The sequence below is a fragment of the Triturus cristatus genome, chromosome 4_1, assembly GCF_964204655.1.
Source record: "Triturus cristatus chromosome 4_1, aTriCri1.1, whole genome shotgun sequence".
Lineage (NCBI taxonomy): Eukaryota > Metazoa > Chordata > Amphibia > Caudata > Salamandridae > Triturus > Triturus cristatus.
The window spans coordinates 1325674109-1325688408 of record NC_140585.1 but is presented as its reverse complement, the minus strand read 5'-3'; positions in this window follow the sequence as shown (position 1 = coordinate 1325688408).

The window sequence follows — 14300 nt, the reverse complement described above, 5'->3', positions numbered from 1 at the left end:
TGGGGTAATACAAATCTTCGGTGTAGAAAAGACAGTGGGGCTTATTTAGGAGAGCCTTGCATCATTTTTACAACACGTAAATCGGTACGTGCGTGACATAGGGATCTGAATCCAATTTTTGAAGTCTCACTAAGGCACTCTGTGTGGCCTTGAGTGGGCTCCTAAATCATGAGCTGCGTCACCTTACCCTGTGCCCAGGAGATGTTCCATGGGCGTTGTGGTGGGTTTTCCTAAGAAACACGCATTGAATTAGACGCTGGCCCAGATTGACAAAATCATGTAAACCTGGAGGAGTGCCAAATCCGTTCACCTCCAGAGGTGAGGCATAACAAGGAGAAATATGCTTATTTATCCTCGTTTTTTTCCCTCTTTCATAGAAAGAGGAAAATGACTCTTAGGACTATTTTTCTGCAGGAAGGTGTGCTTCCTGCACAAAAACAACCCAGCATGCAACGGAGGCACCCTTGCACCATGATGCAAGCGGGCCTACGTTGCTGCTAGGCAACAGAAACAGTGCAGGAACAGAGAGAAAGGACAGGAATGCACCTTATAGCTTAAATAAGGTGCATTCCTGCCCTTTCACTTTGGCATAGGGCAAGGTGCCTTGCTGCGCTGCCCTATGCTAAAAGTCCATGAATGAGTCCCTTTTGGCCTTAGTGGTAGTGGCCCCCCTTGGCTATAATTTTCCATGCAATCACTTGGAAAATAAGAAGAAGCGTAATTGGATGAGAAACCAGTGTGCTCTGTTGCATCTCCTCTGCTATCTGATTTTTAGGCGGCTGTGGTAGGGCATCTATACCATACTCAAAGACTGATAAAGAATTTAGTCTATCTTCTGGCGTGATACCATAATTCAGGAAGTAATACCCTCAACCACTTATGTTGCATGCTTCATCATTGGGCACGTTTCTACAATCCCTTGTACCATTGTGTAGAGTGGTGGAGCTTTGTCATATATTTTAAGCTCGTTATTAGGTATAGGGATCCAATCATGAATAGCTAAAACTGCCTTCAGGAATGCTGATGTGCGGACTTTTCACCGAGGCGTAAACACCAAGTCACACTCAATGTCGGTGTTTGTCCTGCGGTGAATGCCTTTTTTTTATAGGAGTTGCCCCCCTGTACTCCTGCGTCTCCTCTAAATGTTTAATTCATTATTTAATTACGTTTACTATTAACTTTTAAAATAATGAAAAATAATTATATATTTAAATGTGTGTGTTGGTAATTTTGAAATAATTATATATATTATTTGTTTCTATAGTGTTCTACCTCCATTGGTTTCTATAAAAGTGTTTTGCAGTACCATGTGTGATGTTTGAGTGACTTCAAGGCTAGTCTAGAGTATATTTACACCTATTTTGACATATTTACAGCTGTAGTAACTTTAGAAATGCAGTTTGTTTATAGCAATGATTTTACTGTTTTGTGCATATGAGTTTGTCTTAGCATGTCCTTACCTAAACCCCTCCTTAAATTTCCCTAAACTCCTTTCATTTTGTGGTACGTAATTCCCATTTTCAAGCCACTGTCCTTGTCCTTCCCACATTTAGTACCAGAATGTATACCTATGTGTGTGCAGATCTCTGCCATAAAACATAGCTGAGATAGAGGTCTCCACCTGTTGGTTTGTGAATAGCATTTTGTAGCACGTGAGTAGTACTAATTTATGTACTAGAAAATGCTGTTTGTTTATAGGCCTCCATATTTATTTTGTTCACTTTGCAGTTGTTTGTTTCCGTTCATGGTGCAACACATGCGTTGGCAGCCACAATAATTCAGCTCCAATTTCGAATATTTGGAACCAGGAGCGTGACTTTGATGGGCTTCATATCAACATCCACCCCACAAATCACATATATTTTTGTTGCAGTTATAACTTTACCAATTTGAAATTTAATGGTATGTCAATAATTTCTTTGAGCATCGCCTATATATGCACCTTCTTTCTTCCCAAAACACCTTATTTCACCATAGCACTGCCACAGATGTAGGCCCATGTTTATCATTTGTTCACACAGCACCATGCACAAGTCACCTTTCTGCACTGCGTGAAAGGGCAGGAATGTGCCATATTTAACATTATGTAGCACATTCCTGTCCTTGGAATGCACTGACACACCTTTGGCTGCTTAGCATTAACAGAGGCACCCTTGCATCATGGAGCATGGGTCCCTTCAATGTAGGCAGGGTTGTTTTAGTGCAGGAAGGGGCACCTTCCTGCACTAAAACAATCTTTAGATGCGTTTTCTTTTATGTGCGCCGCAGGATGCAGGACACGTAAAAAGAGGACAACACAAGGACAAAATAAAGTTATCTTTCCTCGTTACGCCTCCCCTGGCGAGGTAAAGCATTTTGATGCATTCTCTGGTCTACTTCCAGTGGCGGCTCCTCTGCTAAGGTGGAGGAGCGTCGCCCTACTGAATAAAATTAAAATAATATGATAATAACTATTGTTATTAGCATTTATTTTCCCTATGTTCTGATGTCAGTGGCTCTCAGACAGGATGGGGAGAGGAGTGATTTTTACTCCTGAAGTGCGCATGGCTACTTGGCCGGCCCTCTCTGACCTCCCCAAGCAGTCCTGCGCACTCTGCATGTTCCTACCAGACTGCATTACACAGCCTGGTGAGGAACATGGAAACCCTCCCAGTCCCCATCTGAGCGCCAATCTACGGCACTCAGACCAATCACAATGCTGCATTGCAGCATTGTGATTGGCTATGTGGTTATGAGAGGCTGGGAAGGCTGGTGCTTCCTGCTGCTGGCTGGGAGTGCAGGAAGATGTTGGAGGGGCAGAAGTCAAAGGAGAGGCAGCTAGTGATTAAGGCAAGTGTTTTTTGTTTGTTTAGCTTTTTGTTTTATTCCCCCCTTCCCAGCCCCCCGGGTCCGGTAAAAGCAGCTACTCTCTACCACTAATGCTAAATCTGGGAATGTGCAAAAATGCATAGGTGGATATGTGGGAACACCCACGCTCACCCAATGAGCGCCTCCCTGGTGCAAAGTAAAGCAAGGCAGTGATTTGCTCTGCCATGTGTTACACTAGATTTATCAAGCCAGTCAGACCTGCGCGCTGTGGCCTATCGAGGCTTGATAAATCTCACTCAGTGTTGGACATGGCCCTTCTTAGGGGGGTTTCCCTAAAACGTTTTATGTTTTGTCCTTCTGGTTTTTGCCAACTCTCTTTTTATGAACTTTGGACTCTTGACACTGTCACACAGTACTGCTGCGGGGAAGTGCAGCACCTTTCCTACAACATACTTGGATAGGGTGCTTGCTTGATTAGTTTAGGTGTTGTACCGCTGCATACCCTGTCAATAGGTACACCATGTACCTAGGGTGGGTGCTATACTGGCATGTAGGGGACGCCGCACTGATTGTGCCACACACCATAATAGCCTGTCAAAAATGTCTCCTGGTCAGGTTGGCGTGTCTCACTCAGTAGCCAACCCTGAGGGGGCCTTCACTACCACCAACCTGGGTTAGGTGAGTGACCGGGTTATTACACCTACGTGTGCATTTTCTGGGTAGGGATGAACCCCCATGTGGGGTTTTGCTACCTAGGGTGTCGGCTCATGCCATGGGACACCTCACAGGAACAGCTGATTCTCTTGTTCTGGTCTTAGGGCCTGGGGCACTTTCCCACTGTAAATGCTGTGTGAAAGTGTGTACGCCTTCCTACACACATTAGGAAGTGGTGCTTACCTGAGGTTTCCAACCATAGGGTAGGCCTGCCATTGCTAGCCTGTGTATGCACACTCATGCCTCTGGTGGTTGTAAACAGATGTCCAGCCTGACATTGCAAGCCAGTGTGCACACTTGCACCTATGATGCTTTAAAACAAGTCCAGTCTACCATTGCATGCTGATGTGTGCATTTGCACCTATGGCGATTCTACACGTGTCCGGCCTGCTATTGCAGGCTGGTGAGTGCATTTGCACAGATGAAGTCTACAAACATGTGTCCAGCCTGCCATTGCGGGCTGGTGTGCGCATTTGCACCAATGGTGTCTCTAAATACGTGTACAGCCTGCCATTGCCTGCTAGTGTCCACTTTGACCCCATGTTGTCTCTACACATGTGTCCGGCCTGCTGTTGCAGACTGGAGTGCGACTTTGCATCAGTGGTGTCTCTAAATACGTGTCCAGCCTGCCACTACAGGTTGGTGTGCCCTTTGCACCAATGGTGTTTCTAACATGTGTCCAACCTGCCATTGCAGGTCTGTGTGTGCTCAATTGTCCGTCTATTCAGGCTGGCCTGTTAAAATCACTTGCCATCCTGAGAGGACCTTTCACTATCACCCGAGCACTAGGAGACTATGCCTTAGAGGTGAAGCGAATGGTAGGTTAAAGGCAGGGCAGCTACACATATAGGTTCTCTGCTGAGATAGTAAGGAATACCCTTGTGGGTTTTCTTTGCCTATGAGGTTTGCTCTTCCCATAGGCTAATGTGGGGAATGGTTGAAATTACTTCAGACTGCAAAAGTAGATTGCAGTGGAGCAGCCTCATAATGTTTCCTATCAATGGATTTTCAGTGACAAACTCTTTCCAATCCTAAAAGTGGTTTTGTCATGATTCGCGTAGAAATACCACTACCAGGAAGCGGGCATTTTTCTGCTCTAAAACTCTTTGTGTGCCTTCATGCATGGATAAAGTACACACTGGAGGTTGGGGGAGCCATCTGGGCTTTCCCCAGTGACAGCTATAAAACACTGTGCATGCAACTGGAAAAACAGACCTCTGCTATTTGCGGGCCAGGCTGCATAGACTGGAGCAAGAGGTTTTGAAACTTGACCTCTGGAGTCAGATCATGGCTCCACTAAAGATTAAGATCTGCGTTCTACAGCCTCATGGCAGACAGGACTGAAATTTAGGGGAGAAATATGTGGTTTAAAGTGAGTCCTTTGAACCACCCCCAACTTCAAAGGCACACTACAGCATAACCGCTGGTACCATTCTTCAGCAGGGTAGAGATACGTTTGCTGGGACGTGGGACCGGAGAACCTGGAACTGCATGGTGCACACTGCCAGAAGAATCTGTTCTGCATATGGAGGACTACTTCCATTGAAAGGGACTGCATGCCCTTCCTGAATAGTGGTTGGCCTAGGCCAACCACCTGCTGCTGTGTGGCACCCTGAAGTGTGCTCTCCATGGGCTTGTTGACTTGTTCTTTCAGAGCTCTCAGAGACATCAAAGATCTCCTATGAGGGACCCACATAGTCTACTTGTGATTCCTGGAAAGCCGTGCCCTCCCAAGTGCCCACATCATCTTTTCAGATCCCAACTGGAAGCGCGGCGTTAGTGTGAAACTAAAAATTGTGCCTTGAGACTGGATTGCCTGGTGCCGAGACCCAAAGTCTTGCCCACGTCTAAGGTGTGTGGCCCCTGCATCATGGGCACCTTGGTACACATAAGCGTCTTGTTGGTGGTGAGCAGATTCACTGGTTGCGAGATCCAGCAGGTCCCGTTTTGTCAATCGTGCAACATTTGTCTTGTGCGACATGCAAACTGCATGCTCATTTCATGCGGTGTCCGATTCACAGTTTATGACCCTAAGAGGTGTAACCATAGTAGTGCGTCATTCTACCTTGTGAGGTATTGCTAAACTTGCGTCTCTGTGTGTGACCGAAACTGTCTGGTGCACCCTATATCTCTGCACACCAGATGTTGTGCCTCATTTCAAGGGAGGTACGGAAATTGCAACCTTTCTTTGTGTTTAACCGGAGGTGTCTGGTGCGACCTATATATACATGAACTGGACGTTTTGGCTCATTTCAAAGAAAGGAGAGAAATTGTAACTCTTCATTGTGTGCGACCAGAACGGTCTGGTGTGGCTCCTATAATCGGGCAACAGACATTGGGTCTGGATTTTCTGAATGCGACTGTGATCGACGTGTACCTGATGAAGTGCCTCCTTCTCCCAGGAGGCTCCCCTGCTTCATTATCCATTCACTGATTATTCCTTTTTTGGCCCTCAATGAGGCGGCCCAATTGCCCTCTCCTCACCTGGCTTTTCCCGATGACAGCATGTTGATAGGTAGCATTGCCCGGTCAGAAGGGGGTCATAAGACTACATGACCCCCCCTGCGATTCACAACACTGTTCGGCGATGTTACCTTGCACATTGATTTCTTGCCAGAACAGCCTTACGTTTGACATTTATTTTGACTGCACAACCTCGGCCCGTGGTGCTGCGAAAAAGTGGTATAATTCTGTGTATGTGCATATTTCTGATAATGTTATGACCCGGGGTGCATCCTCCAACTATATTGCTGATGTCATTTGGTCATGGTTGGGCCTAGTACTGCTAGTGATAATTACCAATGTGATTGATGCTGAGACGTACATGCTTTTCATGTTGTGTTAACTATTAGGTGCCTTGAATACAAACGTTATTTACATACATTATGTGTGAAGTCTCTTTTGTGACGCTCAAGGTATTTATCGTGAGTGAGTGCTGTACTAATGCTTTACACATTGCCTCCATGGTAAGTCTGACTGCATTGTGCCAAGCTACCTAAGGGTGGGTGCTGGTTATACAATGTGGGAAATCATCTGCCCCTGATGGGAGTGGTACATTCTACCTGGCTGGGACTTTGCCTCAGCCAATCAGAAAGTGCCAGTTCCAACACTTAGGTCTTGCGTCGCTCTTGTGTCCCCTTGCTTGGGGCAACGGTGATGCAAAACCTTGATAAATCTGGCCCATAGTATGGGTCTGAGTCCCTCCTTCGGTTTCATTCAAACAGTATCTTTTGTATGATATATTAATCATTTTGCTACATTTCAACATCTTTTCTTCCACACACCATGGAATTATATGCAGTGTTAAATTCCTAAAATACTACGTGCCAGGGCCCTTGTCAGGAGGCCACTTTAACCTGCACAACACATTGGCCCTGCCAGCACTCCCAATGACAGTACCAACACAACAACTAACCACCACACTCCTACAAGTGTGTCAATAAATTCAGACTATGCCAGAGCGCCAAAGCTATGTGAATGTCTTGGGCAGCAGATATTAGTAATTTTTAATGCATATTGAATTAATAAACAATTGTTTTTTGTTCATCTCGAAAGCAAACTAGCAGTGCCACCATGTGGCAGGCTCTCATAAGTGACAATTAAGTGCCGATGCTGAGCACTGGAAACCACCAGCTTAAATTAAGCACTCGTTATATGTAAAGAAAGCAATAGTTCCTATTAGATTCTACTTGAAACCTGATGTCTCCTCATCTATGCATGGTCTTGTTGGAGCCACTATCCCTAGTGTCACGTTCTGCACCTCAGTCACCTTTCCCTATTCTATCTCCATCTTTGCCTGTGTGGCTCCAAACAGAACTAAAGCATGGTAGGCAGCCGAATTTAAGGATTTGACGGTAGATTCTGCAGGAGGAAGGGTCCTTATAAAAATGAATCTAAAAATACTGTAGCACACAGCTGATCAGCGTTGGGCTACGTGGGAATGAAGGATTCAAGCCACCATTTCAGGATATTCACAATAAATTCACTCACATTTCATGTAAATGTGAGTCAATTACATATTAATTCATTAACCTGTTACTTGACCTTGCTTGGTTAACGTCTGCTTTTTCGGGTGCCTGCGTGGTTCAGAAATAAAGGGGTGCGAAGGCTTTGGGCAGTCCTCTCATAGGGAGCCGTCTTTGTGTGTTGGAATATTTTCCAATCTCTACGATGTCACAATTACATTTCGTTTAGGAGTGGCGCAAGAATTTACAGCGCTCCAGGCAAAAGAGAAGTTTATCTTTTGGAATGACACCCTACATTGAAAAAGACTGTTTTTGGAGCCTTGCTCAAAAACGTGGTGCTGCCACTAATGGTACTTACTCTAAGGTGCAGTCATATCTCACCTGACGAGAACACTGGCCATGGATGTAATGTGTGCACATGCACCAATGAGCTGCCTTTATTTATCTTTAAATTCAATTATTGTGACTCCTGCGCAGTTGAACATATAAATGCATTCAACGTTCGTCTTCTTTCCCTAAGATACATATTTAATATGTATAAAGGGTACACTCTGTCCGTCCATTAAACATTAATCGATGGCCTTCCAAACCTGGTCTTGTGGAACAAACGTTCAGCGAAAAATGCTAAAACACATCTATTATCCAGCAATTTGCCCACTGAAACATGAAAACACATTTGAATAAATCGTGTGGGCGAATTTCCAAGCTGTGAATACATTTGAATTCCTTAACCATTTCCCCTATTTTTCTAACAAAGTTAAAACACATTGCACTGTACGGAAATAGGAGCCTACTCATTATATTGCATTCAGTTCCATCATGTTCTTCAGCCAGCGATCCATCCTCCCTCCCCTATTATTGGTTTCTGCTCATCACTAACTATTCCAGAGAATATGGAACACCTGCTTTCCAGGACCTTCATCAACCTCGTCCTACCCCTATTGGCACAGAGGAAGCCAACCGGCAGACATTTTGTGCTTTCCTTCGGAAGAAAAGGAGCACTGCAGATTCAGTAGGAACCTATTCTCACAAGTCGAATACAGATAACTGTTTGTATTTTATTTCAAACACAACACTCTTCGTTGTTGCTTTATAACATCAGTGAATCTGCCAACGTTCCCGAAAGCCGCCAGTGTACCAGGAGGTGCTTTAGGCAACTTGGGGCTCCCGCAGCGCAGGAGCCCATCTTTGCCTCTTGGGGGTAGCCGGAACTACAACCCCCAGCCTGCCTCACGGCACCCACACTGTCAACGTTCCCAAAAGCTGCCAGCACACCAGGAGGCACTTTGAAAGCAGATCGGGGCTCCCGCAGTGCACGGACGAACCCGGGCCATGCCCGGGCAAAGCCCAGGCCAAGACCAGTCCCGTCTGTGACCGTCCGTGCCTGAACGAGGTTGGGCTGGGCCAGCCCCTTGACATCTGGGACTGGAAATCTGGCAATTGGAGCTGAAGCGGTTGGTTTTGGACCAGGCCAAGGATTTAAAAGGTGCAGTGCTTTGCTACATGTAATTGCCAGGTTTTACAAATGGGAGTAACAGAGCTGCGCCTGGGTTTAACACCGTGGGCGGGCACCAGTGCAGGCTGTCATCTCTTCCTTCCTCCTTTTCTTCTGGATAGCACTGCCCTGATATAGTGTTTTTTAGCCAAGTCTGAGTAAGGCAATAAATATGTGGAAGCAAATCCGTACTGATAACAACCAAGGGCAACCTACATCAACATTGGCCCCAACTTCCATCAATAGGATGCTGCAGAGGGCTAATGGCGTGGTAGCACCCGAAATCGAACTAACTGAAAGGCGACTGTCTTTAACGCCTAATCTATATTCTCCTCTGGTGGGTTCGGAGCCCTTCAGCACCTCCACCGCACCAGACACCATATCCCCTACAATTCAACCCATGGATAGCGAACCTGTATGTGAAGCATCCAATACATTTGTGCACAAGGGGGATGCCCCCATCGGCCTTGTTAAAAATGGGATAGGCAAGCAAGTAGCTAGGATAGGGACCAAACGTAAGAAGTGTGATGAGAGGATATCAGACTCTGGTGAATTCACAGTTGGCCTGACTATGAACAGGGGTTCTGCAGACTGTGCTCACGCTGCCGTGGACCATCCAGCCTGGGTGATGAATCTGCTGGTGGACCTCCAGATACAGTTTCGGAACATTATCAAGCATGAGCTCAGCTCCTTGGTCTCACACGTGGTAAACTGGCAGAACTGTTAGAAGCAAGGGTTGGCAGTCCAGTAATAGTTTTGGGTGGGGGGCAAGATGTAAGTTGCCAGGCTGTTAAGGTACCCGCAACCCCTCAAGTTAGGTCTCAGCCTCTCTGTGCTCAAAATTTCATTCCCACTACTGACTCTAATTCCGCCAATCATGAGGTAAAAAGCAGAGGAATGCCAGATCACAACATGGTATCTGAGAGAGGGTGATCGTATAGACAGGGGGGTAGGTCCGCAGAGGAAGCCAACCTTGCACATACCATAGAGGCAAGGGAAACAAGGCTAGTTCTACCTACCATCAATCTACCCGCTGCCTCTTCCCCATATGTAATTGTTCTGGCAGGTGTACCCACGCTTAAAGAAAGACAAAGAGAAACCCACCTTGACCTTAGGAATAAGAATATGTTTTGGTTAACTGTAGACAGAGGCAATTCGCCTATAAGGATGCCGGTGAGATCCTATTGACACGTACGGTCAGTTGGGTGGACAATAGACAGAAAGACGTCCAAGGGGATTGCATTGTGATCAATTTAAAAACTGTCTTTCTTCAATATTTTAAGTTCAAACTATAATAGGCAGGATGTGGGAATCAAGTCCTTACCGCTGGGCTACTTTTATATCCTAGGCCAAGCCCCATCAACCAGAGAGAAAAGTATTCAGGGGACAGGGTGGTTGAATCAGAATGAAAAGGCAACCACTTTGTGGCAGGATTCCCCTGACCTCTCATATTTAACTTCACGACAACAAATAGATTTGGGGGCCTAGAGCAGTTGATTGACTCAAGCCGGTGCACTGCTGGTTAGAGAATTCCACGAGTTTGGGGGAATCTTGTGGGTGGATTAATCTCAACAGAGTGCCTGATTAGCCTGGTGTCACTTCAGCGGTAGAGGCAGTGGGAGGAACGACGGACCCCAGTGCAATACAGAGTGAAATTGATAGGGGGCAATTGTCTGATGCTGCAATAAAATCCTCATCAATTAGCTCGCAAAAGGGAGTAGACCAAGACACTGTACTGGCTTCTCAGCCCCGATCCCTATAGTTGAAAAGAGCCATGTCAGCTTTAGATGGGCAAGCAGTTCTCAGGAGGACCACTTGTAGTTAATACTCATTCCCCAAACATAGGTAGTCACCCAGCCTCATCTAGGATGCAGGTCTCGTCATGGAATGTTGCAGGACATAGTCCCAAACTGCTCAATCCTGACTGGGGGATTTTTGTTGATCAATATGACGTATCCATGTTTTAGGAAACTTGGTCTAGGGAGGAACAACATTGGCTGGAATATGCGTCATTCAGAATAGATGCTACCACCAAGGGAAAGGGTAGACCCTATAGGGGTGCTATGTACCTGGGTTGGTGCCCACCTGGGCTGCACAGCTAAGATGTTAGAAACTTCCTCAAATGATATCCTGTGTATTCTGCTTACTTTCACACTAAGGGGTTAATATTGCCTTGTTTAATATCTATTCTAGACTTGTAAGCTATAGTAAAGAGCCTCCGACCATTGATCAATTGACCACTTTTATATCATCCATTCCTAATAACTGTTTAGTGATTATTGGTGGAGATCCTAACTGCCAGTACAAGGCCCTGAATGGCCTCAATGGATGAACCCCCAGTGAAGAGGATCTGCACTGTGCAATTCCGTAGCCAAATATCCCCCCAACTAGGGCCTGGACTCGGTTGGTGCTCCAGATAAAATCTTTTTCCTTGAGACACTCTTTAAGGGCTTGTAATGGCCATACCAATTCGGACTCACCTGGGAATCACACCTTTAATAGAATAGGGCACTTTTTCATTATCGATTACATCCTGGTAGAGGTGAGGCTGTGGCACAGGGTGGTCGATTTTGTGGTTGTGCCCCGACACAACAGTGATCACACTGCCCTGATCTTGGAAGTTGCGATTTCGACCTCTGGGTCTACTTTCAGTTCAAAATCCGTGCCAGACGCAAGATTAACACTCACCAACTGCAGAAGAAAAGTTTGGTAGACAACTATATATCAAGCACCCGATAGGTTAGCTATCCTAAATGAATCTATTATTCAATTTTTAGAGGCAACGGAACACTCTTTTGAAAATGATTGCACATCCATCTCCCTCACATGTGTTGCTGACACATATAAAGCTCTGACCTCTGTCCTGGCTGACCTCTTTTTTCCTTCAAGTAGCAATAGTAAACCCAAGAAGGCTCAATATTCTTGGTTTAGTAATGATTGCCGAATAGGTCTATAAGTTGTCAGTCAGAAAATCTTTGCTCATGTCCTACTGGACCATCTACAGACGTGGATTGAGGAAAATAATATCCTGAGCCCCTTTCAAGCAGGCTTTAGGGAAAAACTGTCCACTGTAAATCAAATCTTTAGGCTCCAACTCCTGTATTGGAAAACTGTGATCTTAGAGGGCAGTAGTCTCTATTTAATCTTTGTGGATTTAAAATCCGTGTTTGATTTGGTTCCCAGAGATACATTGTGAATGGTCCTAAGCGATTTGAGTGTCCCAAGCTATCTATGCCTCCTGTTTAGGCAGTTACATGAAGGAAATTATGGCCAAATTCGATTTGGCAAGTATGAAGAATTAAGTGCCCCTATACCCATAGATAGTGGTGTCTGACAAGGTTGTGTTCTCATGCCAACTCTTTTTTATTTATTTATTAACGCACTTGTCGAAACACTCAACGCAGGGAAGTACAATGATGCATCTAAGTTAGCGAACGGGAAAGTGCCAGCAATGATGTTCGCTGACGATACTTTTCTGCTTTCCAAGTCACCAATGGGTGTACAGAGGTTTCTTGATAGCTTCAATGCATTTGTAAACCCAGGGGGCTCAAAATTAACACCCAGGAGACCAAATTTATGGTCTTTATTTCAGGCAGCTCAACTCGACCTAATCTGTACCTACAAGGTTTCCCGCTGGAGAGGTAGTCGGTATTTGAGTACCTTGAGGTTACTTTAACTGAAAAAAATTGGTTGGGGAGTCCAAATCGATAAAGCCAGCTTAAAGCTAACAAAGACCATTGGGGGCCTGACAAAGGTATTTAGAAATTCTAGTCATAAACCCATTGGTCCACTAGTTGAAATTTACAAAGTGCAAGCAAGGGCTGCCTCTTTGTATGGGGCTAAAATCTGGGGGCACAGCCAATCATGAAGTATTATAAAGATCGAGAATATTTGTGTTAGGCAGGTATTTGGACTTCCCCCCAGTTCCCCCCTCACACCTCTCTGTTTGGACATTGGGGTAAGGCCAGTTGCTAAGGAAATCGCCCTCAGTCCCCTTATATTTTGGCATTGTTTATGGGCCACTCCCGAATTGTCTGATTACAGGGCAGAACTCAGGGAGGTACTGAGCCTACATGGTTGGGGGAAAATTACCTTGGATAGCATATGTTAGGGACACACATTTGGCGTTGGCAGAGCAAGCCTATTGTATAATGCAGAGGCAGTCTGCCCCACTACCTCTAGGAACGAACTGGTCTAGAGTTTTAGAGAGCGCAAACTTGCTGAGCTACAGGGGAGCTCATCAACAGGCTCACTAACTGCAGTGTTCCTAAGCATTAAAGACCAGTATAGTTTAAAGCCTGTTTTGGATGACATTCAACCTGCTCTAGCCAGGAAGCTATACTTGCAATTTAGGCACAGGGTTCTCCCATTGTGCACCTTTACCAATAAATGGGCTAGCACAATACCCTTAACTTGTTCGCCATGCACTAACCCAGAGGAGACAGAACTACATGTAGTTGTTTTTGTTGTGCATATAGGAAGGCTAGGCACTGTTGGTTGCTTCAGCTATGCAGAAACCTAGGCACACAGCACTGCGCAGAGGGATTTGGATTGCTTAAATACAACACACAGTTGTCTATTGTATTTGTGGTGTCACTTTTTTTACTTTCTATGTGGTATTTACGCAAAATATTTCTGAATGTCTCTGTGTAGGTCAATGACGCTAATATCACCATGTTTTATTGAATTTGTTCCATTTTATCTATTTCCTTCATCTGAGGTTTTAATTTAATGTGTTCTCTTAGTGTTTGTTTTACGTTACATATCTGCTTGTATTATTATATTAAATTTGTATTCATCACTTTTTATTGCATGGGTCGTAAATTTGAATGTGGGGGCTCGACCCAGTCCTCAAAAGGATTGTTTTAATGTTTTAATGAAATGTTATTGTAATGCATTTGCACTTTAATGGTCTATTGGCCGAATAAAGTTTCCATGATGATGATTAATCTATAACTTGACTTTTAAAATACAATTTAAAAAAAACAAGTTTCTTCAACACAATGGTATTTGGTTTTGCCCCCCCCAGAAAAAGGGAACAAGCAGCCTGCCAAGTTTAATGAAAATGTAAATAGATAAAAGCATAGTCAACCTGGCCGCCTCAACAGTCACGTGGTGAACACGATTTGAGATATGCCTTTCACCACAGTTGCCTTAGGAAGTTGAAAGGTAGAGAGTTGAAGGTAAATTGTTGGGAGCCATATGCCCACCGGGTTACCCCCGAGTCTCTTCACCTACACTGTTGAACATATAACTATTGCAACTCCTAATTTAAAGCTGTCATAGGTTGTGAAGAGGTGAAATCTAATATTAAGGAG